The 19357-nt window shown below is 38.6% G+C and overlaps 1 long non-coding RNA gene across 1 annotated transcript in view; it reads left to right on the plus strand.

Moving 5' to 3' along the window:
• The first annotated feature begins 2308 nt into the window (after positions 1-2308).
• The window catches only part of LOC116447847, a 46710-nt gene continuing 29661 nt past the window's right edge, over positions 2309-19357 (plus strand). Inside the window, exons 1-2 of the long non-coding RNA XR_004241718.1 lie at positions 2309-2404; positions 4200-4291. This is a non-coding gene — a long non-coding RNA (uncharacterized LOC116447847). The remainder of the gene's footprint in view (positions 2405-4199; positions 4292-19357) is intronic.

The following is a 19357-nucleotide window of genomic DNA, read 5'->3' on the forward strand; positions in this document are numbered from 1 at the left end:
CTATTAAATTCAAGCCAAGCAGAAGGAAAGGACGAATTTGCATATCCATTTCCATTCAGGTTATGGACTTTTAAATCCATGTTGCTTGTGTCTATAGACTAATGAGTGCACCATTATAGAGGAGGCTTACTATGTCCCTGCATTTGGAATGTCCAGATTTTTGCTCGGCATATAATATTTTGAGAGCCATTTTTTTCAAGCATAGTGTAATAGGCTTTAACTTTGCTAAGCTTTTCTGCCAGGCCTCCAGTGCCCTGCTGTTCTATTATATTGAACTTGTAAGCAGGATGCTCTGCCAGGCTCACCCAGATTACTGCTGCAATAAGGGCCCTGCTGAGTGACTAGTGTCATGATAAGTGCTAGGGAGGGAGTTCACCATCTTGGCATACTGTTCTCATCTTATTAAATTCAGCTTTGTGGAAGCAGGGAGTCTGCCTCTCGGCCTCACTGGCTCTGGCTCAGTCCAACTGCTACTGTCAGACAATATGAAAATAGGAACCACCACAGCTAATGGCAGGTGCTGCACCACCGCAGCTGAGGAAAAAAGGAGAGCTTTTTCTTTTTTTATTTTTTCCTTTTTTCCTTTTTTTTTTTCTTCTAATAGGTACTTGACTGGATTGATTTGGAAACATTTAGCTATTTATTGTTATAGCCTTCATACCCACAGATACTTGCTGAGATACTGGTTTTTTTTAACTTACTCTCTGCTTTATACAGACTCCTTTGTTCTTGCTTACTTATATTAAAGAAATATAATGTAGCAAAGCCCTTGCAATAGGCCTGATACCATTCAGCTTTAGTAAAGGATGGTATTGTAAAGATCCAATCCTGACGTCTCTGTTCAGACAAAACTCCTACTGGGTGTTGCCTGAGAATAATTTCCCAAATTCCAAACGTGGATTACTACTGGAGGTGAAGTGAGATAGCTATTCAATCCCCCCTAAACTCAGTAACCCCTACTTGCCTAATCCTCATATTTCTTTTAAAAATGTAACCTTTAGTTTTGGGTGGAGGATTCAGAACCTTCCCAGTGGCCTGAAATGACCAGCTGCAATCTGAGTGTAAGCTATGCTGCTGAATGCAGCAGGAAAAGTGCAACATTCAGAGAGGAGAGAGAGAACAAGGGAATATGTATTTGCAAGCCATACCCATGGAGAGGAAGAAAATGAAAATCACTCGTTTTGTAGTATGAATTGCAGTAAACCACACCTTAGTTCTGAGTGGTCAGAGAGTATTTAACCATCTATTTTTAAGCCTAAGGCTCTTTTGAGCTACAAATGAAAAAGGCTTTTCCAAGGGCCTGTGGAAGGATAGATAAATTACTTCTGTACTTGCTGGTGTCTGAGCACATATAGAGTCTTCCTTGACATCAGCAAATACATTGTTTCTCACTGTTCAACAGTAAATCTTCAAATAACCCCATCATTGTCACTTCAGTGTTTTGTAAATTGAACGTGAACAGCACATGCAATAACATTTCTGACAGAAATATTGATGATGTCCAGCTACAGAAGTCAGCTTATAGCAAAACCAAGTTGGGATCAATAGAAAACCCAGGTTTTCAATTGCACTTATGGCAGTAGTTGCTAAGTCTGGCAGGTTGCATTTCAGCAGCACACTTGTTGGCCATGTCAGTCTTCATAAGAGTGACAGGTTTGATTAGACTGTTTGAGAGAGGCTGATTCAAAAATTCAGACAAAATAACATCTTTCTGCCAATTTGCAATATCACATTCACAATCCATTCCAGACTCATCAAAGCTAAGGAATAAAGGACTTAACATTTTAATCCCCCCTGAGAAAATGAATAAGAAAATTATGTCTCTGAAAAGTGTGATTATTTTCTTGTAAAATGAAAGTGGAGAACTATTAGTGAAACCGACTACCATGAAAGTTGTGTGTCAGACCTTTCAAATCCCAGGTAATTAGCATGCAAGAGAATTCTTATCAAAATTTGAGGGCAAATGAAAGGATAAAACAAATCTATCTGGTTACGTTCATATGTAAGAAAAGTCTAATTTGTTTATACCTGTTCTTCATTTCTATATCACATTCAAAGCTGTCATTTTTAAAGGTTTTCAAATGTTTCTTGTAAATCACAATTTTTTTCTTTTTTTTTAATTCCTTGGTTTTCTTGTTGTCCCGATTCACTGTGATGTAACTGGGGAGAGCATGGGTGGAGTGGTGTTCTTCTTGCTCTGGTCACTGTGTGATCCACATGAAGTAAATTGCCAAGAAAAAAAAAAAGATTCATTTAGAAGAGGTTTGAACCTTAACTTTTCTCTGTTTTCCATCTCTGTACTAGAGCCTTAAAAAGTTCAGTTGAAATTCAGAACACTGCAGCTAATGAATGAATTGCAGTGGAACGGCTGCTGGAAATAGTCCAGGAGAAGCTTAACTGAGAGGTAAGTAGAGAATGATAACAATCTGAAGTTTTGTGTTGTATGAAATTGGTTTTATTTTGTTTTACTTGGAGAAAAAACAAAGACCTCAGGCTTAGATCTTTGCCACTGAATCCAGGCTTGGAATCAATAAATGTGGGATGATCGTGGCATGATTCGGGAAGTATTTTATGAGGAATGCACGGAATCTACTCCAACTTAGAGATGACATTGATCTCTAGCCATTGTGCCTGAGAACATGGAACAAAGTGTTTGTTGTTGCTAATCAAACAGATTTATTTTTGGTTTTCATGCTATAATTTAAGTGATTCAGTGGGGAGTTGCTCCTCCATCAGATTCTGAGGGATTAAATGGCCTTGGGATATGGCCTCTCTTTGTGAGGCAGAACATCAATTCAGGATTCAGTTTTTCAGATTTTTCTTCATTTTAATATGGAAGAAGAATGCCTCTGAGATATTCCAGCTGAACAGCAAAATTGTAACAGGATATCAGAGCTGGAACCACTCTGCAGTAAATCTGGATTCTTGAAACTTGTTTCCATCTTCACTGACTTTGCAGCTGAAGAGTTTAGTGTTTGAAACTACAACAGTCAAGTGGGCAGGACATTCTGCATTAAGGTGGCCCTATGGAAAAGTCTTCACACTGGCCTTCCATTCATCACAGAAAAGTAACACAGAGTGCTTTACCAAAGACAAGCGCACCTTATCATCACACTTCAGGCATCCTTTGTCATGGTTAGCTGACAAACTTTTTGCAAAAGGCTTTTGTAAAGTACATTAGATAGATATACAGCAGCTGTGTAAGCCCAGGCTTGCCTGCAGTATATTGAGAAAAGTTAAGAACATAAAAATCTGAAACAATAAGCCAACCATGTAATTATTTTAATGAAGTCGAGTTGTGTTTGGGATTTTATTTATTTATTTATTTATTTGTTTGTTTGTTTCTAATTATATGAGAACAGCATTTTTTTGATTTGGCAGTCTGGAGATAAATATACCCTTGCAATGTTTGTAGCAGAGACACTGAATTGTTATGCTGCCACACAAGAGTGAAAGAGAAAAACAAATTAATCTATTTTCACTGTCCAAGTTGAATGAAATGTGAAGAATAAACAAACAGCACAGATGGTGAAACAGTTTAAATTTTTAATACTCTCCCAGTGTTAATCATTTCCAATATTTATAACAGCATGATAGCAACATATATTAAAATATGTTATTTTATTTAAATAAAAATGTATTAATCAGATGAGCAATTCACTATTTTCAGCAAAGTCGAATCTAAAAAAATATTTTTGGAACATAATCAGTTTAAATTTTGCTGCATGAATATTAAACAATATATTCAAATGCTGAATCTTTGGCAGGATCTTACTGCTGTGCACTGTGGATAACATATCTGAAAACTTATAGTTCCATATGGTCATTTCTTTTTCTTTATTAATTTGCTAAGTAAGTGTAGACAAGCAGAACTACAATACTCAGTAAGTCTCTTCATTGTTTTTCAGTATTCTCACAAATGGAACACAAATTTTGGAGAGAATCCCAAATGGCAGGTGCTGACACTAAGTAGAAACAGGAACAGCCTTCTTGTTAACATATTATCTACTCCTCACCTACCACTGGTCTGTTACGAAACTCATTGACAGTGAAAGCTAAATGAAATAACTGAAAACTAATTCAGTACTGTTACAAATATTTCAGATAGCTTTCTGCAGCTTAGAAGCAAACAAGCAAAGAAATCTTCTCCCTGCTTAGCCCTGTTGGATAATATCCAAGCTACTATATTTTCTTTCCAGAGCAAATTTAAAGCATTCTTTGCAAAAGGTGGTGTCCTGGAGTGCTGAACTGAGGAAACAGAAAGACAGATGGAGGAAATCAAATGAATCAGGTACTGCTTCTTGCACAAGGAATTGAATGAGGTGGACAAGTAGTTGATATGACCTTAGTAGAACTATTTTGCTGTGTAACAGATCCATTAATAAATTTTGTAATGTTAGGGTATTCTATACATTAAAATTGATCTAAATAGTCTCATCCCATCATAATCTCTAACTTATTTCTTTCAGAAGGTTAGAAGGAATATATTAGTTTATGCAGTGTTGCAAATAGTTTAGGTAATGATATTTATTTATACATAAACCTTTTCACTGTTCTTCCCTTCCTCCTGTCAAATCCCAGAGTGCGCCCATTGTTCTCACAGTCTGAAGAGCTGAAGAGGTTTTTGCATAATATCAGGAACAGCTATATGGGCAGTGACTCTGAAGGATGTCTTTTTATTTAGATGTCTCTATGAAGGTTCATTCTGTTAAAGTTACTGATTGTGCTGTCAGTTCACAGAACTTCCTTTTTTATTTTCTCCTTTAACTTCAGGATTAAATTTCAATATTAGTGTGAGGGAGCTAGCATCTTAGTTTTCCATACTCTTTTTAGAACTGTGGTAGATACCTTGTGAGTTTTTCTGGGTAAATATGAAACTGCAGTATTAGCTTGCTTCTAGGCAACTGAAATAGGGAGGAGAGGGTGCCTGTAACCCCTTAGTGTGTAGGCACATATTGGACTGCCAAGATTTTCCAAAATGGTTAGTGGCTGAAGGTGTTTTGGCTGGTGGGTGCCACAGCTGAGATACTGATATAATGAGCCTGATTTTTGGAAAACAGCCTTTGGAACTAGGCCTTTACCAGCAAGGCTCTAACACTCTCAGATTTCTGGCAGTATGCTGCCTTGTTTTCCTCCTTGATTTTTGTAGCCCTCACTGTGGACTATCTCTGGTGGCTATCACAAAGGCCATCTATATTAAATGTTAGTTTAAGTGGTACTCCTGATAGACTCACATCCTTTACATAGCAGCCACAAGAGGGGGATGTGGAACACTCACAGAATATTAGGGTTTAGTCCTCTCACAGCTGTTGGTGTTATCGATACTTTCTCTGATTTTTACCATCCGTCCACTTTTAGCACCAGGCTTATTTTCCTGGAGATCACGGCTTGCAGCAGTTTATTTTTAGTTAGGAAAAACCTTTAGAGGGGGTTCAGATGGAAATATTCTGTCACCTAGATTTGACCCCCTTTTGCTCTTTAATGGAACAGTTACAGCTGTTTAACACTTTCAGAGAACTATGCAGCTATCTCAGCACAGAAAAAGGGGTTAATGGAACAACATGGGTTTTTTTCCAATAAACAAATTCTAATTGATACATAGATTGTAATCACAGGAAACCCTTTTTTACAGTAACTGTGTTGTAATGGGCCATTTTAGGGGCAAGGTGGTACATACTGTAGAAAATTTGTATATGAGGGCAAAAGGATTAGACAATTGCTTTTGGGGACTGTGTAGATTAGTACATCATTGCATACTAACAAAGTGCTAATTGCTCCTTTTGACCACGGGCCCAGTTTACAGAGATTTAGCACAAATGTGTCCTGTGCACTAAATCACAAAACTAACACTGCATTATTTCTCTCTACAGCTTGCAAATTCTTGTAGGGCAGTATGCATTAGCCTTAATTAGATGCAAAGAAAAAGGATGGCATAGAGATACTCACTTGTAATTTAGAAAGAGCAGCCCTGATGCTAATTAACCAGGTTGCAAATCATGCATTTGTTTTGTGGCAGTAATAGTAAAAACAAACAGTATACATATATTTATATAATTTTAGGACTGTTTTAATATTGTATATAACTACACAAGCAATTTGTCTCTACTCAGTATGTTAGCTAAAAACAAATAGGTGTGAACTACTTTGAACAGGTTGTTGGTACTGATTTTATAGAAATTTTAAAATAGCACCTGTTAAGAATATTTGCCAATTATTTAATAATCATTTAACAATAACGGGGAAGGAAGAACAAAACCATGTCGAATAATCACTCTTCTTTATCTTCATTGGAATCACACTCAGAATGGTAGATGTTCAGAAAAATAGTATCTCGTCTCTCTGCACCTTTTCTAGAAGTACAGAATTATTTGCTCACAGAGTCTTTCCACCCTTCAAACAGGATAGAAAGCAACTTTTCAACAAAACACATGCAGAGTCAATAGGAGACCTCACTTGCTTGGAAAGGCATAAATCTACAGGTGTCACTCCCATTCTGCTGCGCATCATTTAAGCCTTTTATGTACCAGCTCTTGGTTTTGGTTTTTGGCTAGCAAGGAAATTTGAAGATTGGACTTCTTTCACATATCTCTTTTGGTCCCTCTTTTCTTTTCATGCAAGAGTTCTTATAGGTCTGACCCTCTCTTTACATAATCAGTCTGACACTAAGTGAATTTAATAGCTACTGTAATTTAATTCTAGCTCTGCAGATTCTTCATTTTGGATCTTAAGAATCTAGTACTAGAGACTGAACCTGAGATTTCAGGCATGATCTGTAGTATTTGAGGGTAGGGCATAGATCAAAGTATTTTACTAAGGGAAAGGTATATGGTAAGGGAAAAGAAAAGATGCTGTAGGGAATAGACTAAAGTATTTCATAGGTTTTCCTTTCGCACATTGTTGAAACAATATGAATACTGAATAACATGAATTCCACTCTCTAGTCTATCTTTTATAATAAACAAGATGATTAAGAAAAAAAAAGACAAGGTATAGAAAGTAACTGAAAAGGACAGGTATGTGTCACCATAAGGGCACTCTGTGTCACAAAGCAAGTATGCCTTAGTTCCAGCCAAAACAACCACCCACTCAGGGTACTGAAGTGTAGGCATGCTGTTATGACCCAGATTCAAATGATGAGAGTAGGAGTGAGAAAATGAAAGTGTTAATAATATTTCAAGCACAGGGCTAATGGGAAGGGAATTTCTGGGATTCCCCTTTCATTCCTATTCTCTCTCAAAAGAAAACTACGGAGTTCCCTCTGGAAAGGAAAAAAAAAAGTAGTCTCTTTGGCTTATCACCAAATGTTGAATATTTAGACTAAATGATATGTGGCAGAACTGTGCACCTGTCCTGGCTGGAAATATATGTGTGAGCACTGAAGAGGAATAGATGAATTGAGAGGTATAAAATATCTGAAGACTTGAAACTTTGACTAGTGCTGAAACATTTTTTGAAAATGGAAAAAGATTTGTAATTTAACATACTGACATACTTCTTTGTTTTGCTGCAGCTGACATGAGTTTGAAAGACAATAAATCTGTTGCAGCCATCAACACCAAACCAGCAGCCTATCCCACCAAATAGCTTGCACAATGGCATTTTGTAAAGGATGGAACATATGCTTACCATATTGATGCAAAATGTCCTTTTTCTTACTCCTTGTTGCGCCTAATTCAGTTCATTCTTATTAGAGCAAGCATTTTTATGTTGCTGAAGTGTATTTTATGTTTTACAGAAATATTAGGAAGCCCTCCAACTCAGATAGGCTTGGTATCATATTAACACTGAATGTTATGGAAGAGTTAACATTAGCAAATTCAATTGTTTTACAGTTGTTGCTTTTTTAGCTTTAAGTTTAATAATTGAGAAATTCAAGCTTTATCAGACTCTAACAGCTCTCCTATGGTGAGCAACACTCATAGATGCAAATTACTCAGTCCATTGCAAGTAAGTGTCTTGTAGGCAGATTCTCTGTAGCAAACATAAGGATTGCAGCATCAAGCTCTCTGAAAACTTTTATTCTTCAGGAAGTCCTCTATTCAACCCATTTCACATAATAAGACAGTAAAGATAATCTTGTGATAGTTCTCCCTGTAATTTGTTCAAACTTAACAGGGTTACAGGGCTACCACTACTTTTTTTCTGTTAATGTTTTCTTCCTTTGATGTAGGCAGCTTTTTGGTTGGAAAGAATGAGAATCATGAAGTCATAGAATTATTTAGGTTGGAAAAGATCGTGAAGATCAACTGCCAGCCCAGCACTGCCAAGTCCATCACTAAACCACGTCCCCAAGTGCCACATCTACACATCTTTTAAATACCCCCAGGGATGGCAACTCCATTTGCTGAGCAGCCTGCTCCAATGCTTGGCAACCCTTTCAGTGAAGAAATTTTTCCTAATATCCAATCTGAACTTCCCCTGCCACAACTTGAGGACGTTTCGTCTTTTCCTATCGCTTGTTAGAAGCTTGTGAGAAGAGACCGACCCCACCTGTCTACAGCCTCCTTTTTGGCAGCTGTAGAGAGCAATAAGGTCCTGAGCCTCCTTTTCTAAAGGAGGCTAAACACCCCCAGCTCCCTCAGCCGCTCCTCATAAGACTTGTGCTCCAGAGCCTTCACCAGCTTTGTTGCTCTCTCTAGACTCACTCCAGCACCTCAGTGTCTTTCCTGTAGTGAGGGGCCCAAAACTGAACACAGGATTTGAGGTGTGCCCTCACCAGTGCCGAGTACAGGGGGACAATCACTGCCCTGGTCCTGCTGGCCACACCATTGCTGATACAGGCCAGGATGCCATTGGCCTTCTTGGCCACCTGGGCATATTCTGTCTCACGTTCAGCTGCTGTTGACCAGCATCCCCAGGTCCTTTTCCACCACGCAGATTTCCAGCCGCTCTTCCCCAAGTCTGCAGTGTTCAGTGGGGTCGTTGTGACCCAAGTGCGGGACCAGACACTTCACCTTTTTGAACATCATATAACTGGCCTTGGCCCATCATTCCAGCCTGTCCAGATCCCTCTGCAGAGCCTCCCTACCTTCCAGCAGATCAACACCCCTGCCCAACTTAGTGTCATCTGCAAACTGACTGAGGGTGTACTCGATCCCCTCATCCAGATCATTGATAAAGGAATTGAACAGATCTGACCCCAACACTGATCCCTGGGGAACACCACTTGTGACTAGCTGCCAATTGGATGCAACTCCATCCACCACCTTTCTCTGGACCTGGCCATCCAGACAGTTTGTTTTACCCAGCAAAGAGTACACCCATCCAAGCCACGAGCAGCCAGTTTCTCCAGGAGAATGCTATGGAAAACAGTGTCAGAGGCATTACTAAAGTCCGGGTAGACAACATCCTGCACAACAGCTTTTCCCTCAGCCATTAGATGGGTCACCATGTCACAGAAAGAGATCAGGCTGGTCAAGCAGGACCTGCCTTTCATAAATGCATCCTGACTGGGCCTGATCTCCTGATTGTCCTGTACGTGCTGTATGATGGCTGTGTGATGACTCAATGACATTCCCCATCACTGAGGTCAGGCTGGCAGGCCTGTAGTTCCCCATATCCCTCATCCAGACTGTCTTGCAGATGGGCGTTGCATTTGCTAACTTCCAGTCAACCAGGACCTCCCTGGTTAGCCAGGACTGCTGGGAAAGGAAAGTGGCTTGATGAGCATTTCCACGAGCTCCCTCAATATCCTTGGGTGGATCCAATCTGGCCCCATAACTTGTATATGTCTAAGTAGTGTAGCAGGTCACTAACCATTTCCATTTGGATTATGAGGGATTCATTCTGCTCCCCATCTTCCAGCTCAGGGGGCTGGGTACCAAGAGACTAGCTGGTCTTGCTACTGAAAACTGGGACCAAGAAGACACTAAATACCTCAACCTTTTCCTCATCCTTTGTCACTGTGTTTCCCCCCACATCCAGTAAAGAATGGAGAATCTCCTTAGCTCTCCTTTTCTTGCTGACATATTTTTGGAAACATTTTTTATGTCTTTTATGGCAGTAGCCAGATCAAATTCTAGTTAGATTTTGGCCCTTCTGATTTTCTCCCTGCATAACCTCACAACATACTTGTAGTCCTCCTGAGTTGTCTGCCCCTTCTTCCAAAGGTCATAAGCTCTCCGTTTTTCTCCTAATTACCAGGAGTCTTCTCCCCTGCTGGCTCATCTTTTGGCACAGGGGAACAACCTCCTCCCGCACCTTTAGGATTTCCTTCACTAAGAATGTCCAGCCTTCCTGGACTCCTCTGTCCTTCAAGACTACCTCCTAAGGGGCTCTGTAAACCAGGCTCCTAAATAGACCAAAGTATGTTCCCTGAAAGTCCAAGTCAGCAGTTCTGCTGACCCCCTTCCTAACTTCTCAGAGAACTGAAAATCACCATTTTGTGATCTCTATGTTCAAGCCAGCCTCCAACCATCATGTCAAGTCCACCAAGTCCTTCTCTGTTCAGAAAACAAGAAATGTCAGTATGTGGTTACTTGCTTACAATATTTAGAATGACTTCAATAAATATGACTTTTGTGCAAAATACAGATGATTTATTTACATTATCAGTTGTGCTTGCAGAGACACTCCCCTAAGAGAGAGCATAAATTAATTAGAAGTGGGGCTCAGGGGTGACTCATTAGCCTGCCTTCCTCTGAAGATTTTTGGTGTTTGCAGGAGAGGGTGATAGAAGGTTGAGGAGGAGGAGCAGATTATTTCGTTTTGTGAGGCCTCTTGTGAAGGCTTTTTCTCCCACTGACTGAGCGCAGATATTGAAAGTCTGTTCTATCTCCCAAAAGTCTGATGTCAACATCAGATGTCATCCACAGCAACAGCAGCAGCAGCCGCTGTGAGAGTAAAAGGCAAACAGTGGAAGACATAGCCAAAATGTTGAAGTCCCTGCTTCCCTCCTCAGGGCTAACAAAGCACGCAGAGACCTATATTCTGAACTTGGGACACAGCTGTTAAAAGCACTTTAGTTTTCCAACCTGTGTGTCTGGAAAACTTTGTGATTGCAAGTGGTTTGGACAAGTCTGGCTTTTGAAGCAAAGCAAAAACTGAATTCTATAAGTTTGAAAGTGTAACAACTGAGTAAGAATGGCAGAATTTCACACCTCTTTTTTCAGATTTTCCAAAGAAGCAAAATAATGTTCCTGGTATTTTAACTCAGCTTTGAATAAAATAAAATAAAATAAAATAAAATATAAAAACCACAAATGGCAATATAAAACTATATTAATGGAATTAAATTAGCCCTATAGTGCACCCAGAAACCATAAAAAATTGCAGCTGCATAGAAATTTTCATTTGAAGGGGCAGTTTGAAAGCGGTCAAGTTCATGTAAAGCCTATTTGTTAGTCTCATCACACTTCCTGGTACAATGGAACTGTTACTAATATACAGCAGTATTGGAAAACACTTTGAAATGACCCTTATCCAAAGACTGGAGTGAGTTGCCTTACAGTAGGTTGTCATGCTGTTTCTTTTTCTTTTTTTTTTTTTTAACTGCCATCTGTGCTCCAGAATTCAGGTTTTCATTAAAGCAAAAATCAGCTGTAAGGATTTCAGTCTCATTCACATTAAAACCCCTTGGAATAACTGAGAACTCGATCATAGTTACAAAGAAAAACTCTGAAATTCCATCACCTTCTTTTCCAGTTTATATGTGACCCTCACCAGTTTAAAATCTGTCAGTGCCTAGAACTGTATGGAGTCTTCAGGAGGCAAAACCAGAAACCAAATACCAACCATTGTAATGAAGCTCTTTTATTCTTTTGCAAGCTTGCAGTTGTATCTCTGAGAAATCAGAAGTGCTCCATTAATCTTATTGCAGTATCAGCCCTGAGATCTAATGCCATGAACTTAACTGTCAACTTCATTAAACATTTCAGTGTTTATTGAAGTGCATGGCATTAGGTGTATAGAGAATGACACAGGTTGCTTTATGCAGTAAACATGAGTAACTGGAGAGATAAATTACCGTCAGTCTGAATTGCTAATTAAGGAAAAATCTAAAATTTCCTGTGATAACTCTAAAAATGTGTTTATTTTAAGTCGGTTGGGTTTGTGGGTGGGTTTTTAGGAACAGTACTGCATTTTTCCTATCCTTGTGTTTGTATCATTTTGAATCGTAAAGAACTCAGGTGCAAAAAAAACCCCCAAAACCCTTACTAGTAATTAATATTACTCTTTACACTGATACCATTATCCAAAATGTTGGGGAAACTTGTTAGTGGGTCAGATATTGGTTTTGTATTTCCCATCAAAGAGGCCACCTGATTGTGCTGGTATCAGCATATCTCCAACTTGTCATTGGTGCTCAGAAAGTGATGCCATCATGAATTGTTACAAGAACAATTGTAGATGGAAAAACAATCAGTGAAGAAAATTGCCTTCTCTCCTTGCTGTTGGTATTTTTTGTGGGGATGAGGGTGGGGTTTAACCCATTTTAATCTGTTTGCATTTTGTTTGTTGATGTTGGTTTCTCAAAGAAAAACACAGTCTTCTTACTGTTCCAAAAAGCTTTTAAAAGTGGCATTGGCAAAACCAGGCTCAGTATATATGTATATATATATATATATATATATAACTCCATGAAAATGAGAGCCTTTTTAATATTCTGAAAGTTTGCATTCTGAAATAGTTTCATCTCTTTCTGGATAGCACTCAATTGGATCTCTCAAATATTTCCTTTCTGAATTTCTGGGATTTGGGGAGGCAGGAGGGAAGGGCTCTATTCAGAGTACTAACAAAGCATGACCTGATTTAAGTTGTAAAAACTGACATTTATGAAGCCCAACTAATGTTTGCACAGCCCTTGGAAGGTACATAATGCAGTATAATTGCTGAGTGCAATGCAATTGTTAATTATTTGGCTTCAGGCAACATAAAAATAGCAGTGTGCTCACACTCTTCATCTGCAGGAGACACCAGAAATCACAAGATTAAAAAATTACTGTATTGTATAGGCCAGTCAACAGGAAAAGAAAAAGGTATAGGGGAGAAATCCTGGAATTCTGAAATGTGACTCTGTTTTATGGGAGATTTGTGTGATACTTTAAGGTCAAATGATCATGAGTAAACTTCATACTGCCTTGCAAATGGGCAATAGTAGTTCTGCTGGCATTAGTTAAACTGAAAGAATGCAAGGCAGGTTGATGGGTAGAAAACTGTTCAGAAGATTGTTTTTCCTTTACTAATGCAACACAGAGTGATGCAACACTGGTAAAAGCAAAAAGGGAGCTTTGGGAGTGAAGAATCAGTGCCTTGACTAAGAGGTGGTGCAGTTCATGCATTTTCCAAGTAGACTCCTTAGAAACTGGTGTAATTGTTGAATAATATTTTTCTGAATTGGTCTCTTTAGAGTTGTCAGTGTAACAGGGTGAGAAATTGTGGTGCCAGCTGCATGCTGCAGGTGCAGTTCTTCATGAGGCTGAGTAACTTTTTGCCAAATGAAGACTAGAGAGATGACAGAGTCTTAAAGTTCCTGAATCTCCTTGCTAACCTGCGACAGAGATGTTCTGGGGTGAAATGCTGATTCAGTTAAGTTGGTGCCAAAGCTCCAGCTGACTTCAGTGGAAGCTGGGTTTCATCTGTTTTTCTTGCCTTTATAAAGGAGACACCATGGGTGCACTTAGGTGTCTTTGTGAGAATCACACTTCGTTGCAGCTGGGCAACATTTGATCAACATGGAACTGTGCTTTTTACCTGGCATCAACGCCCATCTTGTTCCAGCTCCATGTGTTGTCTCTCAGTTTCCCTGCCATGCAGCTGTAACAGAGCTCACCTGCTCTGAGAAACTCAGAGTTTGCTCTCCCATGGGTCTCCTGTGTGGATTCTGATCCACAGAACTGGAAGGGGCTTGCAGACCATGCCACTGTGCCACAGGAAAGTGTTGGAGGTGCTGTTCACTGTGGACATGGCCAGATCCAGAATTTTGTTACCATCATTGCTCTGGTCTCCAAAGGGGATTTTAGTTTCAGCCCATGAATATCTGCAGGGCAGAAAAACAGGATATGAAATGATACTCAGAAAAGATTTGGTTCCTCATCTACACACACCAGTGCAAAATGAAATGGCAAAGAGCGATTTTCATATAGCTGTTATAATTGAGAGAGGGTATCGTTTCACACTATAAAATCCCTATGGAATTGTCAGGCCTTATATTAATTTGGTTTATATCACACAGAACACTCTGCACCAGTACAAAATTAACAACTTGCTATTTTGAAAAGAATGGTACATATTACTTATTTGTGGGTTTCATGTTGGAGACATTGTATTTTTTATATTGGAGGTAGTTTCATATGCAAAACTTCACCCACAACAAATGATTCAGACCTAATACAGCAACCCCAGTGAGAAAGCCGCTTGGTAAATGATGACCTGACAGGGACATATTGATTCAAAGCAGTTTGAATACATCTCATGTGACTCATGATATCATTCACTGTCTCTCTACTGAGTCTAGTATGTGTGCAACATAAAAACGTTATTTTGCAAAGCCTCTATATATCTGAGAGATATTTAGCAGCACACTTACAAATCTGCTGGAAAAATCTTCATCTAAGTTACTTTTGTTATCTTGTATCTTGTCCCACTTCAAAGATGAACACAAATCCAACACGATGCACGTGTTCAGTTGCTAATCTGTAACTTTATGTTAGATCTAGTCATTCTTATACCTTTTGTGGAAGCTCCATGGGGATCTTTCTCTTAGCAACAGTAATTCTAGCTGCTCTCTGGTTTGTGTCATAGCCTTGCAGATTACTGCATTTGTCAAAGGAACCAAAGGGGAAAGTAGCTAGAACACTGAATTGCTGAGGCATTTAGTGAATTGTGATATTCAGGGGAGTTTTTGATTTTCTTCTCTTTTTTTCTAATGTACAGTAGGACTTAGAATATTTAACTGTTACTGTAGGGATATTTATGGTTCAAAAAACTCCCTCAAATTTAGCTGTCTTTTATATGCAAAATGCTCAAATGTTGGTGGATTCACAGATCAGTCAAATGGCTGTAGAGTTTTAATAGTGCTGAAGTCAAATATGGCATATATGCCACCTACTAGCCAAGACAGATCAGCAGACATGAAACAAAAATGACTGATTGACCCATCCCATGTTAAAGGAATTAGAATTTAAGTGATGACTTAACAAGGAAACAAACAAAAATAAATTGAGCTTTAATTGTTCTGATACAGAAAGGCTATGGAGAATTATTTGAGAGAAAGAAAATTAAGAGCTGCAAGAACAGACATTATTTGGAATTCCTTTGAGAAATATAAAAACCAGAGATAATCAAAGTCTTATCACCAATTTGGAACATACATATAAATTCCAGAAGATATTCTGCATTTTCAGAGACAAGGGTTTCTGATGTAGTGATTAGAAAATTCTATGAGTTCACTCTAGGTTGAAGTGGAAGAACTAATTCTCCAAGTGGATAAATATATCAGCCTGATCAATATGGCAATGACAACAGCTATTTTAAATGCTAGTAGAAAAAACTGCCTATATGTATGAAAAGCAAAATGTGTTAAAATAATTTAAGATAGTAGAACAGCTAAAAAGTCTTATTTAAACAATAAAGTGTAAGTACTTTTCTATACAATCAAGTATATAGCTATAGAAGTAGACTCCAGCAGGTGTGTCAGTTCAGTTATTGCTTAAAACATGAAGTTTAAGTAAGTTATTGTGGAAGAAACAGAAGTCCTACTTCTATGTTGACTCTTTTTGGTTCATTTCTACTAAATTCCCTTGGGATGTGATTGATATAACCTCAGTCACAGGAAAGCAATACCAGCAAAGGCACAGATCTAAGACAACTGAATTATAAGCTAAGAAAAAAAGAAATGCCAGCTGGCCAAATACAGAAAGTATAATTCTGTCAGCTTTTTAGTCTTTATGTCTCTATTACAAATGGAAGTAGTATAAAGAAAGTCTGTTGTTTCTAGCTCCTGACTGTACTAAAGTATTGCTCCCATATGAAAATGTTGAAATGCCTCTCTGCTATACTGGTGGTATTTTCATTTAATTTTGTTAATATTCGTGCGGATTCATAATTCTGTGTTCCAGCTTTGATCACAAAGTATGCCCATCTAACAGTTAGTTGTCCAGGCCATGTTGCCTTGCCTGATTTACAAGAATGTTGCAGAAAATAGTGGCAGAATATAAGTGACATTTAATTATAGCACGGGTACTGCTTCTATCCTTGTCTGTTACTAGTCATAGAAGGAAATTAGGTTTGCCTGACTTGATTTAATCTTAAAAAATGTATCCTAGCTGTTGCTTTTCTCTTTATTAGATCCTGGACTTGTATGTGATTATTAATTGTGCTGAGTTAGGCTGGCCAGCTGTTAAATATGATCATGTGGTAGTGTTATGAAAATAAACTTGGGCTGTCCTGTTTCCCTTCTTGCACATCATTTGCTTGTTCTTTTTTTCTTGCATGGCATTAGTGTCTACACAGCCACACTCTAAGTAAAATTAAGGATTTGTTCCAGCAGAATTAACACAGCTTTTAGGTGTGGAGTAAAGGGGGAGTGGGAAGAGTTTGCAGACAAATTGGTTCCTTAAACTGGCTTACCACACAGCTAAAAATAATAAAAATAACAGTGTTAACACTAGGGAAGTGGACAGATGTGTGGGGCAAGATATGCCTGCCTTGTGCAATGACTGCATACACATATGTTGGGTTAAAATTATTATCAGCTCTTCTTTCTGCCTGTGCAAGCCAGCATACTGGTTACTTATTTCCAGTCTTTTAGTACCCCTTGTATCCTCAAAGCTGTAAAAAATAATTGCTAGTGTGTTTAAATTACTTTAGCCAGTTCCCTATGAAGTCTAGGCCACAGTAAATTTCACTGGGTATATGTAATTTAGTAACCTCTAATTTACCAAAGTAACCTCGGACTTGTTCTTCCTTTCCTAGCCTGAGTTCTTGCTTTACATCACTGTGTTAGCCCTCTGGTTGTTGCTAACCTCTTGAGGCTGCAGCTTCATGTTTGTTGGCTAAATAGTATTCCTGTCCCAGTTGCTCTGGTGTTTGTCATAGGACTTCACCCTCCAAGTTGTCCTGGTGCAAGTGGTTGTGAGTCAGTTTTGTGGATTAAATCAGGGAGTTGATCCAAGTTGAAAAAGTCATGTTTTATTAATTGTTTTATTTTAACCCAAATCCCTGAGGGGAGAGCATGCCAATGAAAATGAGCCAGGGGTTGGGAATACCTTAAGCCACTGACCACTTTCTATTGTGAAAACAAGCCCCTGCAAAGATTTCAGCAAAACAGCTTTAGGCTTACATGATTACAGCTGAGATTAAAATCTGGCCTTGATGTATCCAACCATCTGTTTCCACCACAAGAAAAGAGACTCAGCAGGAATATTTGCAGTTTTGAGGACAGGATTCTGGTTTCATTCCTGTAGTTATATATCACAAATAACTATTGTTGGTGTTGGAGTTATTTTCATGTTTATTCCGGTGTATATTATTTGGGAACCTACTCTCCAGAAAATTACAGAATGAAAGTGCTTTGGGATGGTCCTGGATTTTCACTTCTCCAGGTTTACACCAACATAACTTCAGTGGACAGCTCTGGATTCATATCAATCTACCTCAGAATACAGCCTTTTTAAAAGCAGTGTGAAATGTATATAATTTTGTCTCAACAGCCTTGGAGGAGTGTGCTTCACTGCTATCTTCATAGTCCTAATTAAATGTGTCATTTTTTCACTCCTTGAATTTTGCCCATCTCTGAAGTGACCTGCACAGATAGTATATTAAATCTGTGAAGGAAAAAACCACACAGATGCCTGTACTTTTATTTTCTGCAAATCCACTTAAGAACATACAAAATAGAATTTAAAATACATACAGTGAGATTAATTTCAACCAAATTTATCAACTCTTGGGGATATCATCTTGCTGACCATTGTTTGTTAGCAGTTACAGAAAAAGTTTTAATCTCAAATACATGGATAAGGATTTTGTGTAAGTTGCTAAATTTTCTGCTGTTCTTTTTTATCTGTTCCTACTACTTATGTCTGGTGCACAGTGTCACCCACTGATTAATGTCACCACCAGTATGATGAAGTACACACTTCAGTTTCTTGGTAAGAATTAAAAGAACTGGGAACAGTGTTTATAACACATGATGGAGGAAAACGTTACTTCTCTGTTGACTTAATAGCTAAAAGAATATAGCAAAAGATCAGGGAGGAAATTCCCTATTCATTTTTATACATCTGTGGGCTCATGTTTACATTAAATTTGGAATGGCTTGGAAAAATTTTGTCTTCTTGTCTGATTTGCATACCTCTTCAAACTTGCATGTAGCATAGGATATATTCATTCAGTATACATTTGTTTTAATAGGGTCTTCTTCTTTGTCACATCATTCCTCCTCACCTCATACCACAGTCCTGATTTTGCCTCCATTTTCATTTTGTATCTTCCTCCTGCTGTGGAGTAGATTTGCATATAAAAAAATGCATAAATACATCAGAGAAAGAACATCAGTTTTTTGCCAGTCTTTGCTCTGGAACCCAAATATTGGGGATATTTACAGATGTTCCTCTCTTTACATCTTCTCCTCCTGCATCACTAACAATTCTTACCACCTTCTGGATATGACCACACAGGAGCCATCTGAATTCCTTGCAGGCTTAGCTTCAGTGTCTCTGCTTCTGCAACTTCAGCATTCTTCTCAGGGTTGAGAATTTAGAGGCCTGATTCTCCTACTCAGTTTCCTAAAACGCACCATCAGCAGAGGTGGCTTCTTCCTTCTTTATAGACCAAGGCAGGTTCTGCACTGAATCCCTGCAGATCATTCAAGAACTAATACTGCCCGAATCTCATTCTGAAGGAGGAAACTTCACGTGGATGCCCATATAACATGACAGTGCTGAAAGAAGATACCACTGGTTAGTCTGTTAATCCACACACAGTTTGTTTTCTTTTTTTTTTTTCTCAAATACATCCTAGTACATTTTAAAGCACTGCTGTTTTCCGGGTCTTTTTTTTTCAGCATTTGTTGTGAGTCATGACTGTAATTTTTTCAGGTCATCACTGCAATCCAAAGAATGTAAAAACTACAAGTATTATATTTGGTATTCATCAGAATGTGTGATGTGCTATATGATATGCCCATGTGCTATAGTTCTTTTTTTAGTAGCTCCAGGGAATTTCCCAGTAGATATGTGTGGGCTAATGGGAAGATTTTGGTTTTAGGTTATGAGTGTGTTAGTGGTTGTATACATAAGTGTTTCTTCAGCAGGCTGAGGAAAATGACTGTCCCCCACTACTTGGTATCTTTGAAATCACTTGAGGAAGTCAGTTTCCATTTTGAGGCACTGGGTACAAGAAAAATATGGACTTA

The sequence above is a fragment of the Corvus moneduloides genome, chromosome 1 (assembly GCF_009650955.1).
Source record: "Corvus moneduloides isolate bCorMon1 chromosome 1, bCorMon1.pri, whole genome shotgun sequence".
Lineage (NCBI taxonomy): Eukaryota > Metazoa > Chordata > Aves > Passeriformes > Corvidae > Corvus > Corvus moneduloides.